Source organism: Camelina sativa, chromosome 7 (genome assembly GCF_000633955.1).
Source record: "Camelina sativa cultivar DH55 chromosome 7, Cs, whole genome shotgun sequence".
Lineage (NCBI taxonomy): Eukaryota > Viridiplantae > Streptophyta > Magnoliopsida > Brassicales > Brassicaceae > Camelina > Camelina sativa.
Window position 1 is genome coordinate 7,259,035 of NC_025691.1, and position 14,990 is coordinate 7,274,024.

Consider the following 14,990-nt stretch of genomic DNA (forward strand, 5'->3'; position numbering starts at 1 on the left):
GATTGTTTGGTTAATGAATGATTAGGATGATCTTATTTCTTAATGATTTGGTTTTAAATTTAAATTTATTTTGGTTAATAGCATTCCAAATTTGGTAAATAAAACAGATTTATTATATGCTAAAATGTCACCAAGTTGTGATCAAATCGATTTCTAATAACTATCAAATTTCTGGCATACTGGCTACTAATAGACGAGGACTACTTTGCAATGACGTATAAGGAGTCATAAATTAGTCACACATTTTAAACACTAACTTGCGACTGACTTATAACTACATTTACGACTGACTTTTCTGAATATCAACAGTCTGTACAGATTTTCTTATTTACAACTACATTTAAGTTTTATAAAGCAATTGTTAATTAGTGACCATTTTAAGACACATAATTTTTTCGGCCCATTTTTAGCGACCATCTTAAATCGTCGTTGCTTAGTCGCAAAGTAGGTACTTGCGACTATTTTGCGACAATTATGAGAGTCGCAAACAGAGTGTTTTCTTTTAGTGATATACAAAGAAAACAATCTCAATTAATGCCAATAACAGTTGCGTCTTTTTATCTTATATTTTTGTAAAATAAATTTAATTTTTAATTTTTTTCTGAAAAAAAAAAATCTTATGATTGCGTTTTTTTACAAAGTTGCGTCTGTTGATTGTAAAGCTGTGTCTTTTTACTATATATTTTTAGCATTTTTTCATCACAACTTTTGTTACAAGTGTTGTATCTTTTACAAACGATTGTGTCTATGTAAATTTTGAAGTCTATATATATTTATCTCTTATTTGACAACTACTAATTCAATTTTCTTTGACACAAATTTTTGTTCAATGCTGAGTCTAAATAATTTGAATTCAATATCCAATATCTAATGTTAGTCATGCTTGTATCTCTATCTTTGCCTTGTGTTTGTTCAAATTGCTTTAATCTTCAAGTTTGCAATTCGGGTCTTTCCGAATGTGCTCATCCATTGTGTATCTTTCTAGTTTGATTTAACGAATTGCATGCACACAAAGGAAAAAAAATTCTATAATCTATCTAATTTTTTTTGAAATAATATAGTAATATAGAAATTTAACCAACTTTAAATAACATGGTTGCGTCTATTTACATATTTTTTGTATTATATATTAATGTTTAGCTATTTGATCTTTTATTTTTAGAAGTTGTGTATTTTATTATAATTTTTTGTTGATACATTTTCAATCAAAATTAAATAAATTTTATTTTTATAATTATTTTATTATAAATTTGCATCTAGTTATTGTAACTCTTCGTCCGATATTTCATTTAGGATCACGTCTCTTCATCATATATTTTTTTTACAGCATTATCTAGATTTATTATGACTTTTTATTTGATACTTTTTGACACAGAGTCGTCTTCTGTCATAATATTTTCTTTTATCGTAAGTTTTCATTTTGATAGTTATGTTGTTTTACAAACAGTTATATATGTTTAATATTTATGTAGTTTAAGCTCTATTTGTTATTATTTTTAAGATAATTTTAGTTTTATTTGTAGCTTATACTTTCAATATTTTTATTACTTTCAAATATTTTTTTAATATCATTCTAAATTCAAATTTAATTTTAAATTCTTCTTATTTTTGATTTTTAAAATATTTTCCTTAGGACATCAAAGGAGTCTCAGTCCTAGTAATTGATAATAGAAATATAGGAAACAAAAAATAATAATTAAAACTGTTGTTAAAAATGAAAGTTTTAGATATTATTCAAAAATGGTAAAAGTTACAGTGAACACAATATTTTTTTTTACTTTGATAATTGCTAATATTTTGTATGGCTAAAACAATAATATTTATTATGTACATAAGCCACTATATACCCATTTATTTGTATAATGAATTTGTCTTTGTATTTTCAGGCGAATACATAATTTCTGATTTTTTGCGTTTTCTAATACGATTATTCAAATTTTCTTGATTGATAATCATAATCTTCCCGCATTGTAAAACATCATTATGTTACCAATCAAAGAAAAAGAAAAAAAAAAAGAATTTATTCCGAGATTTGTCAAACTAAGATTTCTGGATTGCCTCGCAGCCTGCAAGGTGAGTTGAGTTCCACCTAGTTGATACATTTAAAAGTAGTCCACCCTTACCTTAAATTTCCATTGTTTCCACACAGGTTTGAAAGGATCGTTCTCTAGTCTCACTCACCCTCAAAAACTTAACACTATCTCTGATTTTCTCTAGAGCACCATCAATCACATCTAATCCGTTTTGCATAATCAGATTCAAGAGGTGTGCATCACATCTCACATAAAAGAACTCTCCACTACGCACCAATTTTTTCACATCTCACATGCATCACATCTCACATAAAAGAATTCCTTGCATGTTTTCATTTGAGGAAGCATTATCAACAGTAATTGTGAACACTCTCTTTTCTATTCCCCAATTTTTCAGCAACGCCAACACCTTTGTAGCTATTCCAGCATCCGTATGTGGAGGAGGAAATGCACAGAACGACAGGATTTTTGTCTTCAAATTCCATCCACTATCGATATAGTGTGCAGTCAAACACATGTATCCCTCTATTGTGATTGCCTTCCACAAAATATGTTGTTAAACAAAACCTACCCGGAACTTCATCCAACATCTTTCTAAGTTTCAGTTTCTCTTTCTCGTAGATCTTTAAGCAATCAGCAGCCGCAATATTTCTTGCATACTGAAAAGTCTCCCTAATTCTTCTGTACTTAACGAAAGAGTAAGGCAAATCATGTTCAATGATTGCCAATCCTATCATCTCCCTAAAAACCAGCATATCTAACTTTCTATTTCGACATGAAGGAGTGCTTCCTGGAGTCTTTGAGCATGATTGCATATGACGCAAGAGAGTATTGGTGCCACTTTTACGAAGATCAATGAAATAAGTATTCTCACAATGGGTGCATCTAACATTACTCCTACCATCATCTAATTTATCTCCAACAATCTCAAAACTTTTTCAACACCTTGACCTTTTACGTTTACCTCTAGTCTTGTTCTCTGTCTTGTTCTTAGTCGTACTCGCTAGTGAATCTGCAGATTGCTCTTCTACACGTTCTTCTTCATCTGGATTCATATCCTGCTCTAACATTAGCATCTCATCTCCACTCATATAATCATCTTCAAGGTTTAGAGTATCACCCATCTTAAATAACCAAAATCAAAGAATCAAACTTTGTTACAACTTTATCTAAGATACGACTCATAGTTTTAGCTTGTAAAAGAACTCAACACTCAACAAAATTTTTCTAAGATACGACTCATAGTTTTAGCTTGTAAAAGAACTCAACACTCAACAAAATTTTTCTAAGATACGATTCATAGTTTTAGCTTGTAAAAGAACTCAATACTCAACAAAATTTGTCTAAGATACGACTCATAGTTTTAGCTTGTAAAAGAACTCAATACTCAACAACATTTGTCTAAGATAACAATGTAAAAGCTTCGATATTGAGCTACTCATATACTTACTAACAAGACAGGGGACGTTAATCAACTTAAGCTAACACAATACTTACAAATCCACTCATCAAGATACCTATAGACTGACAAATTCCGGAGTTCAAAAAGTTATAATGGAAGCTATAAAGAACGAGGATATTAACAAAAAAAAAAAAACAAAGATCAGACATTGACTAGTTCAGAGATTACTATAAGTTTCGTGATTGAGCTCCTCATAAGCAACAAAACTAGTTCTCAACTTAAGCTAACACAATACTAACAAAAAACTAGAAACTCGCCAAATTACTTCTTCAAAGTAAGATAACTCAACACTCAACACTCAACACTAAGCAACATTAATCTCAAATGGGTCTCTCTAAAAATCGAAAGAGAAGAAGAGAAGGAAAGAAGAAACATAAATCTCAAATGGGTCTCTCCTCAAAATCGAAAAAGAAGCATAGAAGCAGATGGGTCTCTCAAATTGAAAAAGAAGCAGAGAAGCATATGGGTTTCTTACCTGAAATCAACGGAGATTGAAGGAAATCAGATGGTAGCGCCGGAGATTGAAGGAAATCATATGGTATTGCCGGAAAAATCATCAGAGAATATCGCCGAACAAGTTTTAAAAAAGTGAAATATGAGTTTTAAGAATTTTCCCAAATCGATTTTAACCTAGAATTATCTGATCAATGTCTAGATTGTCCAACCTGTTTTGTCCGTGGACATTGTTGGACATAAACCATTTATGCCCGTTTCAATTATGGTCAGTCCATGTCCAATTCATACCTGTCCATTTTGACAGCTATACTCGCATGTAAAGTCATTTTCAAAGCTTCATTATTTCTATTTCCGTATTTTTTCGTTGCCGACATTTCTATTTCTTTCATTTAAAACAACAAAAAGATTCGATTTATGATTTTTTTGTTTTTTTTTTTGAACTCTGTTATTGTCTCAGACAAAAAAACTCGATTGTATATATATATATATATAGTATGTAGTAAAAAATAATGACTACGAGTAGTTTCTATAACAATAAGTTTAACTACAAAATATATACATATTTTGAGATATTCTCGTGAGCTTAATAATACGTTATCAGTAGTATATTACTTTAAAACGAATTTCATTTACTCAACCGAGTCACTGCTCCGATCCCAGCGATTCCGACGATTCCTAATGGTATCTGACTTGCTATCGCCTCGGGTTCGTAATGGATGTTGAACCCGATATCTTACGGAAGAGAACCTATTAAACTGTGTTTGTTCTCATGTCACAACTAGAGTTTATTATTAACCGTTGGATTAGCCGTAAATAACCGTCACAACTAGAGTTTATTATTAACCGTTAGAGTTTCTCTTGTCGTATATGAATGATCAATTTTCTGAAAAATTATAGTACTAGAAGATTACGATTTATATGATTCTAGTTTTATAGAAAATAAAATATAAAAAGATCCGTAACAATCAGAATAATAACAACCCAGGCAAGGCCTAGGTTTCTTTATTTTATTTTACTTATCCTTCGTCACATTATTTATTGAATTATTATCCTTGTCTTATTAACCGTTCGGTACGTTCTTCGTCGCAGAAGTCGCAGAAGCATAAAGGTATGAACTCTCCGGGTCCCAGGATGCATCTACCACTTTTAGCACCGTTGTCAAATTTGCAGCTTGTATAACAAGGCGACGTATATAGGAAAGGCCTGCACAAGGCGAAACCATCCTCGCCATCGTATTCTTTTAGGCACTCGTCATCATGGGCTTCTGTCCCACGCGTTTCTGAACATTAATTTAAGCAAATGAAAATTCACATATATATGACTGCGAGATACACTATGTATCATATGAATCATACAGTTAAACAAATATGCGTACGGAGTTTGTTAGTTTACCAGAGATGACAAGAACGAGGATGAAAAAGATGGCGAAAGTAGAAACTAACTTCGTAGCCATGGCTGTTGTCTCTCTCTCTCTCTCTCCCTCTCACTTTGGAATTGATAATCTATGTGTAAGTGTAGGTACTGATGCTCAACCCTTGTGGTGGTTGCTATTTATCCTTGTCGTTGCAAAAAAACATTTATCACGAGGATACATTTTCTTATCTGTCATCACTAAATACCTAGTAGGCTGGACCAGAACCCCTTGGCTATTAAAGAATCTTGTAGGCAAGGCAACCCTATCATTTAAAGTCGATCACCAACTACATGTACTTTTTTTATTTTTTTGTTATAATATAGTAGATCGATCACGAATATACATGTCATTCACTTTAATACAAAATTTAAAAAGTATGACCCGCACGTATGAACCTAGGTTTGGACCCGCACGTACGTGCGGGGTTATGTTTATAAACAAATTTATTTTTATATATATAGTCAAACTCATACTAATTAAGATTTTAGTTTGATTTTTGGTTTGGTTTATTAATATTTGAAAAAATAATGGTTTCATCAGTATTAAAAATTTAAACAACATAACGGTTGGACGGACAACAAACTAAATCAAATAAATGATTGGTTAGAATCTGTTAAATTTGTGAACTATCAAACTGGATATATAACCGCTATCAACAATGAAAACCCATTTGAGACAACTGCAAATATTTAGGGATGGACATAATTCCCTATATCTTTTGTCATGTTCCATTATGACTTCCACCCGTTCTCAAATTCCTATTGCATAAGAGAATTCATTACCAATATGGGACATTCTAGATATGGGACAAATATGTATTTATGATTGAAAACAGGACGGGACGGGACGAAAACATAAATTCTCGAACTCTCTTATGAAATAAACATAAATATAATTCAGAGTATATTTATATATCATATGTTATGATAAAATAATTACAAAATTAATTGATTTCTTTATTTTTATTATTTTATATATGGTTCACCGTACCTATATTAGATTACATTTTGCTTTTAGATTTGAACATGGGGTATACCACAAGATAATTTTTTGTTTTATTGTATTTGGAAGATATTTTATTTTTGTCATATTTTAAATCTTTTAAGTGTTAGTCAAAGCGTTATAGTATTATTTTTGATTTGACTTGTTATCATATTTTACCGTTATTAAATTTAATTTTTTTATTATTTAATAACAAAGTGAATTGGTAGTTTTGGTTTTTGTTTGTAGTTATTTTTATTACTCCATATTAGTGATTTTTTTTGTTTTCATATTTGTTTTTTATATTGAAAATTTTGCACTATAAGATTTTATTATTAAATTTTAATTTATTATATATATATATATATATATATATATATATATATATATTTCTTCGAAATATACTAAAACTCCATAAAATATACTAAAAATTTCAACAAACTTACCCTTATAAAACTCTACCTTGCTAAATATTTTTTCTCGGATTGAAATATTTTAGCACTCAGATCCACCCACCCGCAAATTTTGGTTAAATTGAGAGGCTTCAAGATAATAATTAAGAATGTTATTGAACAAAAATGGGGAAATAAGTAATATATCCACCCACCCGAAATTCTTTTCAATGGGGAAATAAGTAATATATCCCTTCAAAAATGTCTTTAATTATTTTTTTTTTAAATATTAATTTAAATAAATTAGAACCCATAAAAATATGACATATTATTTAAGAGTCTTCAGCAGAGTCTTAAATGTTTTCTTAAAGACATTTTTATTTCTCACTCTTGATAAATATCTTTAGTCTAATGTTAAAAAATTAGGAAAGACATCTCATGTATAACCAATGGAGGTGCGGTAAAGACTTGTTTAGTAGAAGAGTTTAGAATGATTGAGCTAGTATATATAGTTATCTCTTTAGTATGGTAATAAGACTCCATTAATGATTCAAAGGTCAGAATTCCAAGATTATACATGTACTTTGCAATTGAGGGTTACGTAAGAATTTTAAGCATGTACTCTCCAATATTGTTAAAGAATGTAGATGGCAGGATTGCATGTATCTTATACTAATCGTTTTTTTCATTTGCCTTTGTTTGACATGTCCAATTATCAATGTTTTCAGTTTTTGTTATGTACAGAATAAAAAAGACTGATATAACAGAGAAGCTAGAGCTAGAAAAAAAAGAGATAAGAATAACAATATATGACCACTTCTCCATTATTTTTTTCCAAAACTCATTTTGCTATTAGTTCTAATTTCTAAATTACAGGTACATAAAGAGACATGATGACCAAAACATACAAAAAAAGGCCACATACAGTCGTTCATGTCATTAGAAAAATAAACTGAGATTGGTTGGCTAGAATAGACCACTTGCATAAGTGAAGCCAAAGCTTTCGATGGTTTTCCATTCTCATGGGACCACCGGCTTTTCCTTTCTCACTGAAGAACCCTCACTTAAACTATGTCATGATGTGTTGTACCGTTTGACATATCTATGGAAATACAAAGTAAGCATTTTGGTAGAGTCGAATAAAGATCGTAATGAGGTGAAAATATATATTTGCTTGATGAGACTGTTGAGTAAAGATTGATATTTATAAAGAAGGTAGGCGTCGAATTTATTGTTGAGGTGATCTCAGAATATCTTAGAAAGTAAGTAAATGTTAAATATACGATTAAGGGAAAATACTTTTTTAGCTCAATCAAAATGAATGATGGTAATATTTAAGGGAAGATTAGGAACTCATGATATAATAAATTTGATTTGTAAATTGTAAATGATTTTGTTTAGGTATTAATATTATGTTCGAATATTTGGAGAATATGCCACTTAGAGGATTCTAATTTCTAATTCTACTTAAATTCCTTATTAATAGCAAATTTCTTTTCTATATATGTGTTCCAAAATAAAAAAAAAAAAAAACCAATCATTAAACTGTATACACTGAAAAATAAACAATCAGTTAAATTAAATAATTATATATCAAACAAAACAATAATTGTAGTATTATTTTAAATAAATAAAAAATATTTTTCTGATTAATTATACATTATACAAACAATTATAATTCATAAGTTTAGTGTTTTATCTTGATAAAATTATAATACTTTATGAATAATTGTATTACCGCTTAAATATAAAAAATATTAAAAATTAAAAATATATAATTTTTTTACTAAATTAAATACCGCTAAAATAAAAATTTATTACAAATAAAATTAAATAATTGTCCCGTGGTGTACCACGGGTTAAATCCTAGTTGTATTAATTTCAAAAGGTAACTATATTTTGCTACAATATATTATGTTCCACTTTGTATGGTATGTACTATATAGGATTTGAGAATATGTTTATTTGAATGATGAAATAGGATTATTCACTCCACATTTCATGGTAAGTAGGTTGTAATGGTTTAATTATTTCCTAATCTGATGTTTTTAATTTTGTTAGGTAACTAATCCAAAGATTAAGCATTTAAATTAGGATCTGCGTCCTTCCCCGCCCAAATCCGAATGGGTTATCCATGATCCGGATAGCTTTCTATATGGTCGTTTAATTTTGGAGTTTTTAGCCCTTGACTACCTTTTTTTTTTGGTTTTTGATTGCTCTTCAATTTTTTTTTGAGAGGGTATTTGAATGGAATTCTGCATTTTTTATTTCTTTTTTTTACTCCCTAACTATAAATCTTTAAAATATAATTTAGAAAACTATTTGGAAAACTTAATATATTCAAAATTAATTATTTATGCTTTATACCCATAACCAAATATATATGTGAAATCTAAGTATCCATCGTTATAAGTTATAACCAATTATTGAAAGAGTTAATCATTTATTTCTTCAATAATTGTTACCATTATTTTAGGGAAGTTTTAACTTTTTTTTTAATTATGTAGGCAAGTAGGTCTGTTTGGCAACATAGATATATGTTATATATATTTTTTTTAATCCCTAAGTATGTTTCCTAATTAATAATATAGATTTTAAAAGATCCTGTTTTTCTACAATCTGGTCGTATAAATATTACAGAAGACGAACAAAAATAATTTGGCCGGGTCATGTGTTCAAGAGCTTTTCCAACACTAGGTTAGAACCGGCTCTGCTCTATGTAAATGATCCTACCGAGTGTCACTTATAGAAAGGTTCTCTATTAAGTGGCATCGAAACATTGCTAATATTACACAAGCTCGGGCAAGTGTCTTTGTTATTAAAGCGCAACTACATTTGGATTTGTGCTAGAGCACGGGTTGAAATTCCATTTATTTATATTATAATTTCAAAATAAAATATAATTTATAAGACGGTTTAGCATTATAAACTGAGAAACGATTGTTATTTTTTTTTTGTATGAATATGAGAGATGTATTTTGGTGAATGGAGATCTGAATGATTTATATCAATGTTTTTTAACTAGGACCGGACCGGCCGGTCGGTTCGATCCAACCACAACCCGATAGATATTCTGGTCCGGGTAACCTCTATCTAACAAATAAAACCCGGCGGGTCAGACCGGGTTGTCGGTCTCAAATTAAAATATTTTATTTTGGTCATACTTTAAACTCAAACCAAATTAAAAATAAATATCGTTATTTATAAAAGAATCAATTAGTTATTTTATCTAATCATTTAAAAGTTTAATTTTAGTTGTTTAGTACTTAACTATGTATGTTTTGTTCATATATTTATAGAAAAGTAAATGTTATATTCATAAAATGTAATCAAACTAATAAACCAATTGACCCTTAATTCAATATGTCCGACTTGTTGACCCAGTGACCCAAAAAACTTCTGGTTCACCTTCCGGTCCGGTTTTAAAGACATTGATTTATATTAAAAGCTTGGAAGGGTGTTAGATCAGAATTTATTTTGAAATCCACAATAAAATATCGGAAATCACGATTAAGTGTGATTAATTGCCAAGATTTTATTCCTTCTTACGCCTAACACTATATATGGTGTAACAATATATGGAATAATCAAGATTTTTTTTGAAAATTGTATAAATCATTAGAATATTATCTTTAACAGGATTCTTTGAGATATTCTTAAGTGTATTCGTAATTTCATATAGCCCACGAATTTCATCTATAACTTTTTTTTGTAACCAACCTATATTTAATATATTATCTATTTTGTAACCAACTTATAAAAATTAATACTCTACAAAAAAATTTGTATAGTTCCGTTTTATTATACCAAAAAAAAGTTGTGTACTTTCTTTTTATGATTGAGAGTATATTTTTATCCCCTTTAATAATTTGGTTAACGTTGTGGTCTATAAATAAAATCTCAAGAAAATAAATTGGTAATATTGTGATTGTAAATCTTTGGAAACAACGTGATCTTCCTTAAATAAAGTTTGGAATATCTATGAACTATCAATTTAGAATACCCCGTTTAAGATTTTCGGTTACAATGAAGGTTTTATTTGTTACCAATAATATATTAATATATGAGTTATGAACTTGTAACCAATTAATATATGGATTAATCTATAACCTATGTATAACCTATTTATAACCATTTATAACCATTTATTAAAATTATAAAGTCTACCAAAACAATGTTGTGTACTTCCCTTTTATTAAAAAGAGGATACACTGTAAATGTATAATACTTGATGAGTATTCCATTGATCACAAGAGTGTATTTATAAGAGGAGATCATATCTAAAATGATCTATACACATGATATTCTAAGGATATAGTAACGAAATCTATGAGAATATACCATATCTTCTTCAGTTGTTCATACTCAAGAGAAGTATGGTCTGGCCTAACCTCCAAGCTCCTGAACTCTGTTTTCTCAGCAGAGTGGGTTGTTATCATCAAGCCCCTCACTGATATATCAATGGGGAAAGAACGTTTATTCCTACTGCGATATTCTTTTCAACTACTGGCTCATTCGCTATGGCGGGAGCGAAGTAACAGAAGGCATGGAGAATGACCAATCCCAGCATCCCAACTAACCAGAAAGCTGGACAAGGATGTTCGGAACAGACTCACCTCCATTAGAGAGCAAGGCGATTATCGGTATGAGCAGTGTATGGCGATTTGGTTTGACACAAGATAAGCGAATCACTTTTTAAACAAATGTTTTCTTTTATCAGGTTCATACTATAGCAGCACGTGATGTAAAAAAGTTAATTTTTTTCAAATAAATTTTACATTTTACTTATAAAAAAAAAAAAAAAGGAATATAGCACCATCCATATTTTCATGATTTTTTTTTTTATTGTCAACAACTCAACATCCATCTTTCAAGATCTTCATCAGTGAGTTCAGGGTTTCAACATATATATATTGAAATACGTAGGCTTCCGTAATTCTGTTTTGTCTAGAGTGGATAATTAGTTCGGTTTCCTTTATCTCCAACTAGTATGTATTCGGTACTTGGACTGTAAGATATCCTTTATTCGGTAAGATATTTTTGTTTTTCTCATGCAATTTGAAAGACAAACAATTTAGTCACGTTTCATGATTATACTAATCCATGATAGGTGGCTATGTTCTTCAATAATTTCTGGTTCAGTTCAGTTTCATTAATATCCAACTTAAGCATGTGTACGGGTATGGCAAGTTCGTCCACCCGCTAAACAAGCAGCCACTGCCTCCTCTCCAGTCGTCTTCTATGCTGCTGATCAGTCATCACTACACAACTACAACAACAGAGGCACCAACAACAGACACCGGGGATGTGGTGGTGGTCGAGGAAATTGTGGCAGAGGCCGCCAAAACAACTCTGGCGCCGTCAGGACCCTACAGATCTCAACCATCTGGCCAATCCAAGTAACGAGTAAGGAATCTGACAAGATGATCAGGCTGATGGGCGGAAACGAGAGCGAGAAACACATACCATTCCGTTGTCTACCTATTTTTGAACACAACTTTGGCGAGTGCAACCCAAATTTCTAAAGCATAACTGCAGGAAAAAGAGATGATCCCTAATTTTAATACAGTTCATACACAAGACACAGTTTCCCGACACTCCTCTATTCCACCTAACGATACGATCTCCTGTTGCTATGCAGTCTTGTATTGCTAGCCACATAGAAAAAGTAAACCATATGCTGTTGGGCCATGCTACAGAGGGGGAAGAATGTCGAATGTGGTTCCATGTGTCTTTCGTGGAGAATATCGGACGGAAAGTGTCGTTCTTTCCCGCCATAAAACAAGATCAGGCTGCTCTGTTCTATTTAGGTACTGATGTAGTGCATCTCTCTCTTTCATCGTCGTTCTTTACTTCTTATTGGGCTTTCTTTTATTATTTCTCGTTTATACTTTTACTTAGGCTTTACGTCTTTAGGTCGGTTCTTTATTCTATTCGTTTAACGGTTTCTTTGCTTCATATTGCCTCTATATAAAGGCTTCTTTGTAGTTTTAACACAACAGCTTTATTATTGAATCAAACAGAGCTTTAAGCTTCTTATCTCTTCTTGGATTTTGGCTATTCTTAAGAATCAACAACATTCAAGTCGTCTTTGTCCGGTATTCAAAGAATCAACGAGCTAAAGACACCCTTCTGTTCAGCATTCACGACGAATCAACGAACACAAGGTTTTATCCTTGTTACACTGCGCCAATTATTGTGATTTCTAGAAATCATGCTAGCACGTAACGTCAAGAATGGTGAGGATAGGCAGTTCAGCGAATGGTCGGAGCTTCGTTGCACCCTTTTATCGATGCAAGAAAACATCTCGACAACAATTACGCAATCAATCCATGCCTTGGCTGAAACAGTCCTTAACAATCAATTTCCAAAACAAAAAAACTGGAATATGAGACTTCGGAGGAGAGTCGTGACAACCCTTTTGCTCGTGAGAGAGAGCAAAACCCCAGATCTCGTGAGGCCATGATCAAGGTGTTCAGGACGGAGAGGCACGTTGTCAGGAGGATGAAGATAGGCGTTGGGAGTCAGGCTTTAAGCTTGATATACCAGAATTCCATGGTGGTGTTCGCAAGGAGGAGTTGTTAGATTGGCTTGTCTCTATTGAAGAACTATTAGAATTCAAGCAGGTTCCTGACAAGAGGAAGGTTGTGTTGGTGGATACTAAATTTCAAGTTCGAGATGAGGCTTGGTGGATGCAGTTGAAAGCCACAAGCGTACGAACATGAAAAGACAAAATTACGACATAGGATATAAATTGCAGAAGCATATGAAGCATATGAAGCACATGTTTCTTCCATAAACTTATGATTGTACCATGTATACAAGGTTGCAGAATCTTCGTCAAGGGTTACGGTATGTTGATGAGTATGCATATGAGTTTTATCTATTGATAACAAGGGACAATATTTTTGATAGTGAGCTGCAGCTGGTCTATCGTTTCATTGGAGGATTGCGGTAGAAAATTCAGAATGCATTGATCCAGTTTGATCCCACAACCATAGCGGAGGCACATCATCATGATGTAGCATTTGAGCAGCAAGTCAAGGTCACCACTTCTTGAAATGCTACTAACCGGAACCGAATGACGGGAATAACCACCAACGAGGGGAGCAAACAAACGCAACAACCATATGAGGTAATGGTTTCGTCTAATGATCCTAAAGCTGCGAGAGAGCCACAAAATTTATGTTGTTCTTCTTGTTCCAACGTGTTGCGGTATTTCACTTGTGGAGAGCCGGGTCATCTGATGACGTCTTGTCCTTAGAAGAATAGGCGTCGCTTGTTAATTGATGATGTTAAGTAGGACGACTATGAGACTGGTTTGGAGGAAGGGGAGAACGAGGAGCTACTTGAAGATCAGAATGAAGGTGACCATAGTAACTTATTGGTCACGCGATTTTGTTTAACTCCTTTTGTTAGTGAAGATCCGTGGTTATGCACTAATTATTTTCCATTCTACTTGCACGGTCAAGGGAAAGGTTTGTCGTTATGTGATTGATTTGAGTAGTTGTCGCAATGTGGTGTCTGAGGAGGCGTGTCGGAAACTTGGACTGACACGTGAGAGCCACCCTACTCCTTGTATCTTGACTTGGCTGAAGGAAGGACAAATATTTGTATCAGTCATCATGCATTAGTACCTTTGTCTATTGGACAATATTACAAAGACAAAATCCTTTGCGATATTGTACCTATTGATGTTAGTCATGTCCTATTGAGTCGGCCATGGCAGTATACCGAGATGCGTCCCATAATGGGAAAACTAATCTTCACAGATTTGTGTTTGCAAACTGCAAAATTGTTCTTGTTCCAAGCCCCGACCATTCGTTCGTGCGTCCTCATAACCTTGAACATCCTGTGTGTGCGCTTGATCCAGCTATGAGAGCTTCGAGTGTGTTGTTTTGTTCATTGACTACTTTTCTGAGCGAATTTAAGGACACGGGGTTTCCGGTTATTCTTGTCTCTGCCGACAAATTGGTTGTCTCTTTGCCTACCGTCGAAGCTTGGGTGACCGACTTATTGACTGAGTTTGCTGATGTCTTTCCCCATGAGCTACATCGAGGGCTTCCACCGCTTAAGGATATTTAGCATCAAATCGACCTTGTTCTGGGAGCGGTACTGCCTAACCGCCCTTACTATAGAATGAGTCCCCAAGAACGTCAAGAGTTGCATCGTTAAGTGGAAGAGTTAGTGGCTAAAGGACATGTTCGTGAGACTCTTAGTCCTTGTGCAGTTCGTGCCCTCCTCATTCAAAA

General features: G+C 32.4%; 1 long non-coding RNA gene across 1 annotated transcript; it reads right to left on the minus strand.

Moving 5' to 3' along the window:
* On the minus strand, positions 4,865-5,488 carry LOC104700632. The gene is made up of 2 exons (XR_753612.2): positions 5,344-5,488; positions 4,865-5,230 (listed from the first exon to the last, which is right to left on the minus strand). It is a non-coding gene; the product is annotated as an uncharacterized LOC104700632 (long non-coding RNA).